This window comes from Emydura macquarii, unplaced genomic scaffold, assembly GCF_026122565.2.
Source record: "Emydura macquarii macquarii isolate MOO-44397 ecotype Brisbane River unplaced genomic scaffold, CSIRO-AGI_Emac_v2 contig_320, whole genome shotgun sequence".
Taxonomy (NCBI): domain Eukaryota; kingdom Metazoa; phylum Chordata; order Testudines; family Chelidae; genus Emydura; species Emydura macquarii.
Window position 1 is genome coordinate 11,721,129 of NW_027130457.1, and position 16,240 is coordinate 11,737,368.

General features: G+C 44.9%; 1 protein-coding gene across 3 annotated transcripts in view; it reads left to right on the forward strand.

Moving 5' to 3' along the window:
* The window catches only part of SEMA5A (semaphorin 5A), a 546,230-nt gene that overhangs the window by 94,125 nt on the left and 435,865 nt on the right, over nucleotides 1–16,240 (forward strand). The window contains exon 1 of one of the 3 annotated variants that reach the window (XM_067529514.1): nucleotides 15,107–15,483. The exons of the other annotated variants lie outside the window; for them this stretch is intronic. The gene's annotated coding sequence lies outside the window, so the exon portion shown is untranslated. Of the gene's footprint in view, nucleotides 1–15,106; nucleotides 15,484–16,240 lie in introns of those variants that run through there. 3 annotated transcript variants of the gene reach the window in all.

Genomic DNA, 16,240 nt, shown 5'->3' on the forward strand with positions numbered 1-16,240 from the left:
TGTGGGAGACCCTGGGCCCAGTCCCCCTTTTGCAGCAACCCTTTATTTAGCCACAGTGGAACAACTTCAGCAGGAGAGATTGAGAGAGCTTGCTATCAGAATATCCCATAGTGCAGTGGTTAGAGTATCCTTCTGAAGGGTACAAGACCCATGTTCAAATCCTTTCTCCCCATCTGACAAAGAAGGGGAAATTGAACCTGAGTTTCCAACATATTACGTAAGCAGGCCTCCATCTCCTCCCTGTGTGGCCCCCCCTTATTCCAAACCCCACTTCCGCGCTTGGTCTCCACACCACCATGTCCCTCCTTCCCTCCTCCCCTCTTTCACTCCCAGGGGCAGTGGGGGAGCTGGGGAGGAGAGATGCATAGGGCAAGCAATGGCAGAGGGGCTGAATGGGGAGGAGGGACACTGTGGCAGGGAGGCTGAGCGGTGAAGGGGAGAGAAGGGATGTGTGAGTGGGGGGAGGGGAAGAATGTGGTGAATGAGAGGAGGGTGGAGGAGGGACACGGCAGCAAGCTGGCAGAGTGGGGAAGGGGTGGGGGCCTGTGGCAGAATGAGAATGGAGTGTGGCTGGGGCCGTGGGAGGAAGAGAGGAAGCGTCACCTGCTGCCCAAGGTCTCTATCCCCTCCACCCGGGTCCTTTTGAATTGCTGGGGCCCTGGGCAATTGACCCCTTTGCTTCCTCTGTCAGTGGGCCTGCAGGCAAGTGCTCTAGCCTCTAGCTTAAAAGTTATAAGTTGGGCATCATCACTTCCAGCTCCAGCTGGATTTTGAATTGTCCCCTATCCAGTAAGGGTGCTCAGAGGCCTCCTTCCAGCTCAGGCCCCATATGTGACCTAGGTGGCCAAATGCTTGTCTCCTGGTTGGCGAATCACTCTGAGGCTTAGGCAGGAGATAGACACCTGAAGCAGGGTAACAGTGCATGTGCCCCGGGATCTAAAACCTAGGTGCTTAGGGATTTTTCACAACAGAAAGTTAGGTGCTGAGGTGCCTATAGGGTTGAGCAGTTGCCGAGTGAGAGTTTCATGGATCACTGTGGTGCCATGCATGGTGGCTCAGGTGCCTAAGTCTGGAATTTAGGTGTATAAATTGTTTTGTGGAATGTACCCTTAGCCTTTGTGTGCCTCACTTCCCCCTCTGTACAATGGAGATATTAATACTTACCAACCTCACAGGTTTACTGTGAGACTAAGTTCATTAAAGACCATGAAATGCTTTGAGCTCTGCTGATGAAAAGCACTGTATAAGATAAGGCATTATTATTATTTTGAAAGCACATTTGTATTTTTTCATAACCATTCACTCTACCTTAATTTCATATCAGTGAATTTGATTTTTTATTGTGCCCTCTAGACTTTCGAACTCCCAATTAATCTGTTATGCTGTAGACAGATTGTTGTAGAACACTGATAGTTGTGTCTTGAGTTATAAATACAGTGGCAGCTTCCATATTGTTTTAGCTGTTTAAAAGTTGAAAATAACAACATTGTTAATAATAACAGTAAAATTATATAGTGCTTCATATCTTCCAAGTACTTTACAAGCATTAACTAATTAATTAGATAATTACTTTTTTTCTAACATTAATTAATACTAGAGGAATAGCCAAGTGACTTTGCACAAAAACAAATCTTATTCTAGGATATTAAAAAAATATTCTATTTTGTAATATCTTTCAGGTTGTATGATGAAAGGTAATATTCAGAAAGCTTAGTTCCATTTATCCACCTAAACAACATAACTCACAAATCTAAATGTATTTTTTCGTCTGTGTGCAATGGATTAGGAGTATAATATATTTTCAAAGAGTGTCACATCACTAGTTCAGCACATCCAAACAAACACAGGTGAAGCTACCAATCTAGTTACATAGACATTAATAATTAAAAAGTGTGTGTGCACAACTTTATCTGATTGGACAGCTTTCAATTAATGAATCTGAAGCAAATTTATTTTTCTTAATATTTGTATAAATTACATCAGGATTATTTGAATCAGCTAAAATATTTGTAGGGGCTTGAATTAGAAAGAGGACCTTTACAAGCCTCATGAGGCAATCTCTAGATCCCAATGAAGCAACTTGGCAGAGAAGACTGTTTCAAATGCATGAATGATGAACAGATAATTTATCTCTTTGCAGAAGCTTTGCTCAGTCATAATATAATGCAGAGGAGGTATAAGTTATCTGTAAATGAATAAAAACTCATTTCTAGCCTTAAAAATAAAATTAAGGTATGACTGGATATGTCATAAACAATATTTTCATAATCATTCATCTAATATAAATGTGGATCATTTGCATTGATTTTGGGATATCTGAAGGTAGACTAGCTGAAAGCATGTGTTTAATTATGTTGAGATATCTCAAACATTCCTTCTACTTTTTAAAGTATATATTTATGTTTGTGCTTATATATGTGTCTGTGATAGATAAATACCCACACACGTGTGAGACTATTTTTTTCTCTGTATATATGAATGTTTGTAAAATATATATTTTACAGTGAGTGCAAACACATTACTCTGTGTGTACTCTGTGTGTATTCCCTCAGCTCTTTGTTTCATTGTCCTTATTTGAATTTCCTTAGCTCTTGACTCATTTTCTATAATGTTTTAAAATGAGTGCTCACATATTACATGAGCATTTGTAAAGCATGACAGAAAATGAGTTGAGAGAGATGCTAATGAATTCCACATAAGGACAATGAAATTATGAGCTGAGTTGGTACACAATTTAAAAGTGCTTTCTTTGAATATTCTCAGAAAAAAAATTAGCTGCACAAAATACCTGATTACTCTTATGAGTGAGAAAACGAAGTATATAACATATATATAAAGTATAAACAAACAATATACAGCTCTTCAAGCATGAATTCATGGCAGAAATCGTATCCTGAAATGAAGTATTTTGAAAAATAATGCAGGCTTTTTTGCATGCTGTAGTTGTGCATCCAATACATATGCTGTATTAGTTAGCCTGCAATTAAAAAAAAAAATCTTCTGTGATGATTTAATTTTTCATATATTAATTATACAATGAAAATCGATAAGGACTACCTAAGATGTAGCTGATGGGGACATCAAAGAGCTGTGTACAGTTGTCCTACCTCTTGCTACTATTGCCCGGGGCCTTACATTTCATGTCCCCATTGCCTCCTTCCCTGTTTGTTTATTTTCACTACTATTAAGGGTATTCCTTTGAGTCTATCGTAGATTTATATTTTATTTGAGACCATTCTAATTGGTATCCTGAGTACTGTCTATTCCTCAGTCATAACACACAAGTTTTTATTTTTATCAGTAACTTGGATAAATATTGTGCTCATTGGTATCATTAAGCCCCCAGTCTAGAAAGCATTTGCTTAACAAAGTATTTGAATAGTTCCATGACTTCTCGGTCTCCCTCTTATTAATGGCTTTTAATCCCCCCCCTCTTTATTTCCCTCCTCAGTTCCCAGCCAGTTGCATTCCTCTTCCCCCTGTACCCAGTACTAATCTCTTTTCCAGACAGTCTCCCCTGAACTCCCGATTTTCTTCCCCCCGCACCAGCATCTAGTCCCTGTGTCCCTCCCCTTCCCCCCCACATACTCACTCTCCTCCTTACATTCTGCTCCCTCTGTCCAGTTCTGCATTTCAAACTCTTCTCCCTCCTGTATTTGAATCAGGAATCTTCCTTCTCTATGCTGCCCAGCATGTCCTGAGGGACATTGAACACACAGGAAAGACCGTCTCCCTGCCCTCTGCTCAGGTATCTAGACCTGGGTCCACCATGGCCTGCAGTGACCCAGAAATGTGATTTTTATGGTAAATCCTGTTCAGCCCTGTGCTGAAGCATGCCCAGTGTGGACAAGATCTCTAGGGAATTTAACTGCTAAAAAGCTAGTAAGTCTGTACTTAGCATGTGCAAACTGTGATTTTTTTCAAAGGCCTATAATTCGGGTGACTCTAGGTAGATTTTCACAAAGCAGCAAAAGGCACCTCTCTCTGGCATACAGGCCAAATTTCAAGTCCCTGCTCCAAAGCATGCAAGTGCTACAGCCTTTCATAGAAAAAGTCACCAGAATTTTTTAACATTGGCAAAACAGCAGATTTTCACCTAACCTCATTTTCAGAAATGTTGAATTATTTTGGCTGAAATTAAATTTGGCTGGGGGGAAAAAAAAGGATTGAGGCAAATACCTGTCATGAAAAATTTCAGGCCAAACCCAAAAGGTTAAAGTTTGGCAAATCAACTGAAAACAGGGTATTATAATAGGAAGTGTCAGACAATCCTAATAATAGGCAGTACTACCAGCCTTGTCTATAATCTATAAAAATAAAAAAAGTTCCGTCTTTGAAATCTAACAATGGCAAATTCTTCTTCTAGTGCTTGCTCATATCCATTCCACTATAGGTGTGTGCACGCCTCTGTGCACCGTTACCCGGAACTTTTTTCCCCTTAGCAAATCCCATAAGCCGGCTCCGGTGCCCCATGAAGCCACGTGCACATGCCGCGGTATACGAGGCGCTGCCGGCCCTACGGCCCCTTAGTTCCTTCTTTCCGCCCATGACAGTTGCTGGAACTAGCCTTGCTCTCAGCAAGTACTATTCCCCTTGTTTGGACTTATTTGATATTCTAAGTTAGTTTTAACAACGAGAGTTCTGTGGCACTTTAAAGACTAACAAATTTAATATTTGCAAATTAGCCACAGAACTCTCGTTGTTTTTGCTCTATACAGACTAACACGGCTACCCCTCTGGAACTAAGTTAGTTTTAGTTAGTTAAGTAGTTATTAAGTATTGTTAAGAGTAGTTAGAGATAAGGCAAGTCCCTGCGGGGATTTCGAGCAGCCGGGCCATGCCCCGGTCGTGGGGCTTCAAGCCTTGTGCCTCCTGCGGGAAGGCCTTCCTGCTCAGCGATCCCCATGACCGCTGCTTTAAGTGCTTGGGGGAAGCCCACAGGAAAGAGAAGTGCAAGATCTGCAGGGCTTTCAAACCAAGGACTCAAAAGGACTGAGAAATCCGGTTGAAAGCCCTGCTGATGGCGTCAGTGCTCTGCCCGGCATCCGAGCCGACCCGCTCCACCTTGGTACCGAGCATGACCTTGGTAGAGAGTGCACCATCGGTACCACCCTCGACTCGGCACCGCACAACATCTCCAGCACTGAAGAGGAAGAAGCAGCGCGTGGAGCATGGACACTCCCCTGCGCCATCAGTACAGGCAGGGTTGAGTACAGAGATGCACTGGACCCAGCTTGTCAACACTTCTCTGGTGCCTGCATCTCCAGTCAGGGAGCCTCCCCTGACTCTTGGGAGTGGGAGAGTGCCCCTGTCGATGCTGTCGACACCGGAGGCTTTTCAGACGGCAAGAGCCTTGTTGGCCTTGCCTACGCCACCTCTGCCCCCCACCTCCACCCCTCCTCCCCCGCCGAGGGAGAAGGGGCCAGTGTCACAGGGGAAACCCTTGTTGGGTACCCCTGAATGGCAGTGGAGATCCCTGGTACGGGGAGGAAGATCTTCCGCTGGATGGTCTCTGAGGGTAGAGCAGAGCTGCTCCCCTATTAGTCGCTCCAGGTCGGTGTTGTCGAGCCGACCTGCCCCAGCACGGGACGTGGAGTCTTCCTCTTGGCACTGACGTTGCTCCCTGACTCTGGGGGAAGTGCACGCCAGGAGATGGAACCGGTCGAGATCTGCCAGGCGGCACTCAGACAGCTCCCGTTCCAGATCCCCGGCACTGAGGAGTTCACCGGTACCTAGATGCCATAGAACCCGGTCGCCGGAGGAAGACCTGGCGCTGCAGAGTTTGTGGCATGGAACCCGGTCACCGGAGTCTGGCTCGGCACCGAGGAGTTCGGGCAGGGCAGACCTCGGTCACTGAAGGTGTCTGCAGGGCCACAAGGCAAGCAGCAATGGAAATCCTCGGTACTGAGACGACGCTCTGGTACCTCTATCTCTTTGGAGCACACCCCCGCTCATCAGCACCATTTGCAGCAATGGAGGCAGTCCTTGTCATCCTCCAGGTCAGAGGCATCGAGAGGGCAGTCCCTGGCATAGAAGGGTGCACGGGACCAAGGACGAACACGGCACCGCCAGTCCAGGGCCTCGGATCATGATGACGACTCGGGGTCTCCCAGTGGGGACAGTCATCAGGTGGGTTGATGCCCCCACAAAGTGTCACAGTCTGTGTTGGCCCCAGTGACAATGGCCACAACAATGGCCTTATTGGGCCCCATAGGGTATCCAGGTGGGGCTGGGGCCCCAATCCATTATGTCATTGGGGTGCATTCCGTACCTCTGGCACAAGAGAAGGCCCATAGGCACCACTCCTCGGATGAGGAGTAGGACCGCCTGGAGGGAACCTCAGCGGGTACAACCCTTTTCCAGGAGGGGGCGCACCTGCAGGCTGCACCGCTGCAGTCCTCTTCCTCCTTACCTGATGAGGCAGTCTCCTGGGACCACTTGGCACCACTGGAGGATTTCAGGGTGCACCAGGAGCTGCTCAAGAGGGTGGTCTCCAACTTGGAGCTGGAGATGAAGGAGTTAGAAGAGGCTGAAGATAGCCTCTTTAATGTGCTGGCGGCAGCTGCCCTAGCGCGAGTAGCCCTCCCAGCCAATGAAAGGGTCCTTAAGATTGTAAAGGCCCTGTGGCAACCCCCTTCCTCAGTCCCCCCTACGTCAAAGGTGGCCGAGAAGAAATATTACATCGTGGCCGAGGGGTTTGAGTATTTGTTCACACACCCCGCCCCGGGAACCCTGGTAGCAGACGCGGATAACCAGAGAGACAGGCAGGGTCAGCCAGGGTCAACTCCCAAGAACAAGGACAGTAAGAAGCTGGACTTATTTGGGAGAAAGATTTATTCCACAATAAGCCTGCAGTTCAGGATTGCCAACCATCAAGCCCTCCTGGGCAGATACAATTTCAACCTGTGGGGACTCCCTCAGGCGGTTTGCTGAGGGCAAGCCCCAAGACCAGGCTGTAGACTTTAGCGCTATCGTGGAGGAAGGAACCGAGGTAGTGCTCCAGACATCCTGTGACACTGCTGACTTGGCGGGCAGGGCCATAGCCTCTGCCATCTGTATGAGAAGGTACTTGTGGCTGCAATCTTCGGGACTGTCTCAGGAGGCGCAGCAGGCTATTCAGGATCTCCCCTTTGATGGGTTGGCCCTAGTCTTGCACCAGACCGTTGCGAAGCTGCATGGTCTGAAGGATTCCAGGGCCATGCTTTGCTCCCTGGGCCTTTACACACCCCAGTTTTCCAGGAGTCTGTCATGGCCCCAGGCGCAGCAGCAGCCAAGGCCTCCGCCTAGGCCTTTCCAACCCTATAGGAATAGGGATAGGAATAGGGGATTCAGAAGAAGAAATCAGCCGCTAGCTCGTCCTCAGCTCCCCTGCAGGGGCCCCCCAGGAGGTCGGGCAACCAAAGGAGACAGTTTTGATGGTGCGCCGAGGGTGGTGGCCTGACTGCTCTCCTGGATCTGCCCCACCCCTTCCTAAACAGGTTAAGGCCCTTCTATCCCAAATGGGCAAAAATCACTTTGGACCATTGGGTCCTTGGGATAGTCTTGGGGGGCTATGCCCTATAGTTTACATCTCTCCCCCCAACAGCCCTTCCCTTCCATCCCTCTTCAGGGACCCCTCTCATGAGCAACTCCTTTTACAGGAGATGGACACCCTCCTCAGCCTGGGTGTGGTGGAAATGGTCCCTCAAGACAGAAGGGGGAAGAGGTTCTATTCAAAGTATGTCCTCATCCCCAAGGCGAAGGGCAGTCTGAGACCCATATTAGACCTGCGTCGTCTAAACAAATATGTCAAATGACTCAGGTTTCTCCTGGTCTCCCTAGCCTCCATAATCCCTTCCCTGGAACCAGGAGACTGGTATGCCGCCCTCGATCTCAAGGACGCATACTTTCATGTATCTATCCTCCCCATCCACAGGCGTTTTCTCCGTTTCATGGTGGCTGGCTCCTATCACCAGTTCACAGCCCTGCCCTTTGGCCTATCTTCGGCTCCAAGGGTGTTTACCAAGTGCATGGCGGTAGTGGCTGCCCACCTGAGATGAAAGGGTGTGCAAATTTTTCCTTACCTAGATGATTGGCTGAACAGGGGCAGGTCTAGGTCCCAAGTGCAGGAAAGCGTGACCCTCACTTGCTCCATGTGCAGCAGGCTGGGACTACTGATATACGAACAGAAGTCCACACTAACCCCAGTGCAACCAATAGAGTTCATTGGGGCTACCCTGAACGCTTCCCAGGCCAGAGCCTTCCTGCCTCAGCCACGTTTCGAGGCGATGGTCTCTATCATCTCCTAGCCCCACAACAACAGCCAGGCACTGCCTACAGCTGGTAGGCCACATGGCGGCCTGCACATATGTAATGAGACTAGTTCGCCTGAGGCTCAGATTGCTTCAGGCACAGTTGGTCACGGTTGGCCACAGTTCCCCCGCCTGTCCTAGCCTCCCTAAACTGGTGGCGGACTCCCAGGGCAGTGATGGAGGGCGTTCCGTTCAGGGAACTGGTCCCGTCGGTTACCCTAATTTCCGATGCTTCGGACATAGGATGGGGAGCCCACATCAGCACCAGCCTAGGCACTCAGGGGCTCTGGTCTGAGGAGGAGAGGCGCCTGCACATCAACATGAAGGATCTGAGGGCCATTCACCTAGAGTGCAAGGTATTCCTCCGATTCCTGATAGGCAGAGAAGTGCAGGTGCTGATGGACAACACCGCAGCAGTGTTTTACATAACCAGGCAGGGGGGAGCGCGCTCCTCAGCCCTCTGCGAGGAAGCGATCTGTTTGTGGGACTTTGCCATGAGGCATGATTTCCACTTGACTGCCTCTCACCACCCGGGAGTGAGGAACGACAAGACGGATTGCCTCAGCAGGTTGTTTCTACCCCGCCACAACTGGTCATTGCATTCAGAGGTGGTGGCCATGATATTCCAGAAGTGGGGCATTCCCTGACTGGACCTATTCGCGTCGGCCTGGAACATGAAGTGTCTGAGGTTCTGCTTGCTCCGGGGTCGCGAAACTGAGTCGATTTCCGACGCGTTCCCCATGGCCTGGACGGGGACCCTCGTGTATGCGTTTCCGCCCATTCCGCTCCTGCTCAAGGTCCTGCTGAAAATAAAGAGGGACAGGGCAAACGTTATACTCATCGCTCTGGCCTGGCTGAGACAGCAGTGGTTCAGCACGCTGCTGGACCTTTCGATCGCCCCACCCCTGGAGCTCCCGAGGTGGCATTACCCTGTATCCCAGGACCACGGTCGCCTGTTGCACCCGGACCTTGACTCCCTGCACCTCACAGCCTGGAGGCTTTGTGGCTGATGGAGGGAGAGAGAGCCTGCTCGGTGCAGGTCCAAGAAGTCCTGCTTGGCAGCAGGAGACCTTCTACACAGGTCGTGTATCGGGCTAAATGGAGACGGTTTACCTGTTGGGCGGAGTCCTGGGGTATTCCGCCCAGCCTCTCGCCTATACAGGCGATCCTGGAGTACCTGCTCCAGCTAAAGCTCCAGGGTCTGGTGCTGTCCTCGCTGAAGGTGCACCTGGCGGCCATTTTGGCCTTCCATCAGCTGCTAGAGGGGAGATCGCTGTTCTCCCATCCCATGTCGGTCAGGTTCCTCAAGTGGGTGGAGAGGCTCTACCCGCAGATCCATGACCTGGTGCTTCCATGGGATCTCAACCTGGTCCTCTCGAGACTCATGGGGCCCCCTTTGAACCCATGTCTTCAGGCCCTTTGCTCATCCTTTAATGAAAGGTAGCCTTCATGGTGGCCATTACCTCAGCCAGGAGGGTCTCTAAGATTAGGGCCTTGACCTCGGAGCCTCCTTATACAGTATTCTATAAGGACAAGGTTCAGCTGAGGACACATCCAGCCTTCCTGCCCCAGATGGTTTCCCAATTTAATTGTAATCAAGAGATTTTTCTCCCTGTGATTTTTCCCAAACCTCATGGTTTGGAGGAGGAGAGGAGATGGCATTCGCTAGACGTGAGACGAGCCCTGGCCTTCTACATTGAGTGTACAAAGCCGTTCCGGAAATCGACGCAGCTCTTCGTTGCAGTGGCGGATCGGATAAAAGGCTCACCTGTCTCCACCCAGCACATGTCCTCGTGGATTACATCATGCATCAAGTTCTGCTGCGAGCTGGCAAAGGTCCGCTTCCGGGAACCATCACAGCGCACTAAACCACAGCTCAAGCCTCGTCTACAGCCTTCCTGGAGAGAGTGCCCCTGCAGGACATCTGCAAAGCCGCCATCTGGTCGTCGGTGCATACCTTCATGTCCCACTACGCCATTGTCCAGCAGGCGAGAGAGGACGTGGGATTCGGCAGAGTGATGCTGAGGGCAGCTCACCGGTAACTCTGATCCACCTCCAAAGGTATTGCTTGTTAGTCACCTATAGTGGAATGGACCTGAGCAAGCACTCGAAGAAGAAAACAAGGTTACTTACCAGTAACTGATGTTCTTCAAGATGTGTTGCTCATATCCATTCCACAACCCATCTCCCGTCCCCGCTGCCAGAGTTGGCAGAAAGAAGGGACAGAGGGGGCGTAGGTCCGGCAGCGCCTCATATACCATGGCATGTGAGTGTGGCTTCACGTGGCGCTGGAGCCGGCCCTACAGGATCTGGTAAGGGGAAAAAAGTTCTGGGTAACTGTGCACGGAGGCGTGTACTCACCTGTAGTGGAATGGACATGAGCAACACATCTTGAAGAACATCAGTTACTGGTAAGTAACCTTGTTTTATTTAAATAAGGAGAAATCCTCCTCACCCATATGAAACTTCAGTAATTAGGCTGTATGCAGAAGGATTATACAGTGGAAGAACAGGTAGAATCTAACCTCCACCTCTGCTGCCGGCTATTCTGGCTTAAATGATACTGGGACAAATATTCTTTGTTAAGCAGTGAGGTACTCCTGCATGACTATCTCCCTGTGTTCTCCCGGCCCAGCCTTTGTGCTAGTCATCAGTGGTTCAGAGGGCTTTATGCTGTCCCTCCGCACAGTGGGTGAATTCTACATGTAGAGAATTTCATATAAAAATCACAATTCTAATGCATAAAATAATGAAATTAGGTCTTAATAACTTAGAAATGGCAACTCCTCTTTTAAAAATTTCCTAGGGAAGACCTCTGGAATTCCTATTTAATTTTCTTCATCCCATGGTCTCCTCCATATCGTTTATACTTTGATGTATCCCTCAGATAAGAGATACTTGAAAGTCATACAAAATCCAATAAACTTAAAATTCTGGGTTTCTGTGGGATATCCAGAAGGGAAGAAACATTTCTAATTTCTTTTCCACTTTTAAAAACTTTGTATATGCATTGATCCTTTTCTCTGGATATTTGAGGTATTATGTAGATTGCTTAATTAAACTGTTGGGAAATCTGTTCCAACAGTGCTTTATTTATCTACACTAATTTTGTTTTGGCTTACTCAGGAGATAATAAGAGAGTTATTCAGAAAATGTTGAGAGGAGTGAAAGGAATTATCACCTTTCAGAATGCCAGAGTTCATATCTTCCCCATTTTATCAAAAACCAGACAGATTTGTGGGAAGAATATAGTACTTCAATTTCAGTTTGCTCCATTAGGTTACTCTACTGATTTCTGCCCAGTGAAACTTTGTCAAGTAAAAGGTCAAAAGCTATACATTTTTTATGATTGTAACAATGGAAATACATTGTTAAATTTTTGTAGAATTAAAGAATCTTATTCTGGAAGTCCAAAGGGAGACTCTGTTTCAGAATTTACTGACTCAGTATTACCCAAATGTGGCTGATTTTTGTTTTATAGTATTACACCATAGTTTTTTCTTTTTTGAAATTTGGCTTGATGTACAATAGATCTCTTGTGCTTATTAAATCTCAAGATGTTTCAGAATGGTGACTGAAAATATGACAGGAATATCTGTATTGATTTATATTGTATCTTTTCCCCTCTCACTCATTTTTAGTTTATTAGTAAAAACATACAAAATGTATTTAAAAAAAAAAAAAAGGAAACTTGCTCTAAGGACCATCTGCAAGGAACAATCCCCTGATTTAAAAATAGCTTTAAAAATATCGTTAGGATTTGTAGTACAATTTTGTTGAATTTTATAGACCAGCCACCTTTACTGTGAAACCAATTTTTGGTGGGCATTGAAGTCAGGTAACACTGTATCTTAAAAATACATGCGCATGCAGGAACATACACCAATTACTTAAACCACTATTTAATGCCTTTGTCTGCCTTTATGTAGCAGTATGTTATATTTTGCATCACATTTTACTATTCCAACAATAAGCCCAATCTGCAGGTCCGTCATGTGCATGAATATACTTAAGTGGGAATTCCAGGCTTTACAGAATTGATCTTATATGAAATTTTGTATTTGAAAAACATATGTAGTTAAAATGGAATGGGTGCTGGAATAATTCTTTGAAGTTGGGGGGTTTAAAAGTTATTTTCATGTTATAGTTTAATAACCTGGACCTTGAAGAGGTATCAAAGTATTTGTAAACTATTCTGATGTTTAAAATTGCAATTTAAAGAAAACAATGTTATTATCAATAAGTAAAGAAAATCACAGGAGCTGAAACCTGAAACATTTGCTTAGACATTACTGTTTAAAAACTTAAAAACTTTATAATAAATGTACATTGGAGTTATTATTATTCATTTAATGGTCTCATGTATGTAACTTTGAATGCTGGTTTTACTTAGCAAAGGAACTGGATTAAACTACTGTTAATGCTCATTGTAACATAGGGATATAGGTTTTAGCAGACATACAATACCAGAACCTTTGTTTCCATACCAGTATTGTTACTCAGCCTTTGTGTCTCCTGAAAACAAAAGTGGTATTCAGTTAACACAGCCTCTAAATAGTAACCTGATATTGTTTTTATTGTCTTTTTTTTTTGTCTATTATTTCCTTCTCCTTTTCAAACTTGCAATAGTTCACTAGCATTTATGCTTGTATCTTCAAACAAAGATACCTGGCTGTCTTAGAAACAAAGATAACATCTCTTAGCATATAGTGTGTTTCAATGTTAAATAATACTAAAAGTTGCATTTCCTTATCCTCCACCAATTTCTTGGGCTCATGTGTGTACCAGGGCCCACATACAATCTGGCATATTCCATTTGTTGATGCTTTTGGCTTACATCATTTACAACATTAGATCTAATTGTTTTGCACAAGTGGAAATTGTATGAAGTTGTCGCTGTAGGCATGTGTAGCAGCACATAATGGATGTTCTTTGTATGACCAAGGTCACCATAGTCTGGGTCTAGATTTTTATAATCAGTAAACAGCTATTTTAAATATTAACATTGATCTCTTTATTGTTATTATTATTACTATTATTATTATTGAAGTGTTTTAAATGAATATTGAAGCAACTTGTCAGAGTTAGTGAAGCAACTTGTCTTGTCAGAGGTAAATAATGAAGCAACTGAATACTGAATACAGAAGTGAATACTGAAGCAACTTGTCTTGTCAGAGGTGAAATGTACCTAGTCCTACATAAATTTAGTGATTACTTGTATATTGTTTGTCTTCTGAAAATAAAGTGGTATATAGTCAAAGCAGACTTTTGGAGTTAGATTAAGGTACCGAGAAGTTTACTTTATATTAAGGAGACAAATGGAGAAAGTGGTCTTAAGACCAATCAAATACATAGGCAGGAAAATTGAACAAAACCAGTGTCACTTATGATGCCAATAATTAAATTGTATGTGTTTTAACAATACATTGCTCATCTCAGGTATGTTTCAAGGTGCTAGAACAGCATCGTGTGCAGCCATGCTGGAGACAACATAAGAAAATGTAGTTTTCCAAATAACTTCAGCCCTTCTATTATGAATTTTTCCCAAGAAAGAGGACATGATCTTGCCTAAGGTCCATAAATTTTACATAGCATCCATGGTTCAGTTCTGCAAATTTGCTAAGTACTCATGTGAGGTGATGAGTGCAGTCAGTAGGAGATGGGCGCTCAGCACCTTGCAGGAGTTTTCATCTCTTTCGGGACCATGCCTCTAGTAATTTCCAGAATGGAAACCAACAGTTTCTACTTGAAGAAGCTCTGAACTGTCATGCAGTAATGAGGGGTGGGGAATTTAGGTCACTGCAGTGTTGGAGAGCTGCACATTATGCCACAGGGAATCCTGGGCGTTGGGAGAACTGTCCCTCTCTGCCACTTCCTGAACCTCTATCTACTCTAGTCTTAACATCCAGGGCTCCATCTAGTACCATGTTGCCTCACCCCATCCACGCCTGGGCCAAAGTTCCACTTTATTCATCCTATCATTCCCTTAAAGTGAAGATGATGGTGTGACTCTGTCTTCAAGAGTGAGCTGACTGCTCCTCAAGAGTGTCTTGCAAACAGATCTAGAAATCAGTATTGATGGCAGCCCCTGTTTACTGGAAGCAATATGTTAAAATGGCTTTTAGTACAAAGGGAAGGTGGGTGTCAGAAGAATATTGGAGAGGACAAGTGGCTGTTGAAAAATAGCTAGGCAATACTTCACAACTGGGTCCTCAAAGAGAGGAATGGCTCTTTCCATTAAAAAATAAAAAGGATGATCTTGGTACAATTTAATTTCAAAAGACTTCTAAAATGGAGAGAGTTATAGTATTTTATTTAGATATTTATGCGTTCTGGAATTATAGATCTTTTAGAAACTGTATGAGCCATTAGGTTTGCATTTTTATTTACATCTTAGAAAAATTTCCTGGGGAAATAAAAAGTTCTAGCTGTTTCATAAAACATCTTTGGGCAAGTTCTGAAAGGTTTGTATGGAATTCAATAGGAGTTACATGGGCAAGCCCCTTTTACACTGCTTTAAACATATACTCCATGACAGTTTTCACAAAGCTTTGTGAAACCCAGAAATTCTCTGGATTTCCCTGCACCTAATCTGTATAAAAGAACTTTGAAATTGTGGTGTTTTCTTTTAAAAAGCTCTTGTGGTATGAGCCTTGTGCCTTTGTTATTACAGCTGGGTCAATTTAGCTTTGCTTCTGGCCCCTGGCTCCCCCTTCTTTCCCACAAGCCTGTTTGTGGTTTGGAGTCCAATCAGCCCGTGTTAGGTCTGGATAAAGGAGAAGGATGCCAGTAGTGTTTTCACATGTGCTTTGTGTTATTGCTAGATGTCACAGCTGTACTCAGTTGATCTCAATACGCTTAGGAGAGAAGCACTTCCTTTTTGCCCTAATATTTTTCTCTCTCCACTTTTTTCTTCAGTTCTCAAGAAGAAGGAAATTTTGTTTTAGTTCTTTTGCTGCTCCTCCCTCATCTAGCCAACTGCTGGATTATCACCAGTACCAATAGCCCATTATTTGGAGAAGGCTTTAAAAGTACACAGAAGCAATTATTCCAATGCAGTTGCTAAAGAAAGATTAAACCTTGGGTGATGTACTGGCCATGTTTGGAACAGATCAGCCCTTTGTACAACTTATCTGGGAATAAGCAAAGCAATTTTGAAAGTTGGAATGGTAAATAATACAACAGGATACAAGTAGGTTTATTTAGAATTTGTGACTGTGCATGTAATGTAATTTTTGGCCAGCCAGCAGTGGAAAAACCTCTTCTACCACACCTATATATTCAACTGTTTTGATCACTGTTTAGCTTGTCTGATGTACAACACGTAGCAGCAGGGAAAGAGATAATTTGTGCACTACCCTTAAAGGTAATAGAAAAGAGTGATTGCTGCTATATACCTACATACTGTAGGTGTTATACCTATGTAAAAGAGGCTTTGCCTTTAGCAAAGTGTGTTAAAAAGGGGCATGGTCAAAGGATCCAGTTCATTATGGCATTCTCTCACTAACAGTGTTTAAGTAGCACAGCTACAAGGGAAAGTAAATCTTCCTGTGCCCTATGTAAATTAAGTATTCATTGCCATAATTTATGCATGTATGTTGTGCCACTGGCTGTGCTAAATATCTGCATCACACTTCCCTGTTGAATTGGTGTGGATGGATGGTGATAGTGGTGAAGTTACTGCATTGACAAGTACCAATACATTACTAACTAACTCAGTGGTCTGAGTCATTGCACTGTAGCTTTTTAATGTCCTTGCTGAAACAGCCAATTCTTTTGGTCATATTTCACCAATTTATGTTTTGCAAACTTGCACTATCGCTTTGGCTCATTTTGTAGCATTCTGATAGACATGCAGTTATCTCTAGTGACAAGCCTCCTGAATACTCCTTCCTTCCCCTGGCCACTCATCCCTGCTGGACCTCAACATTTTGGGTGCAAGGAGTGAC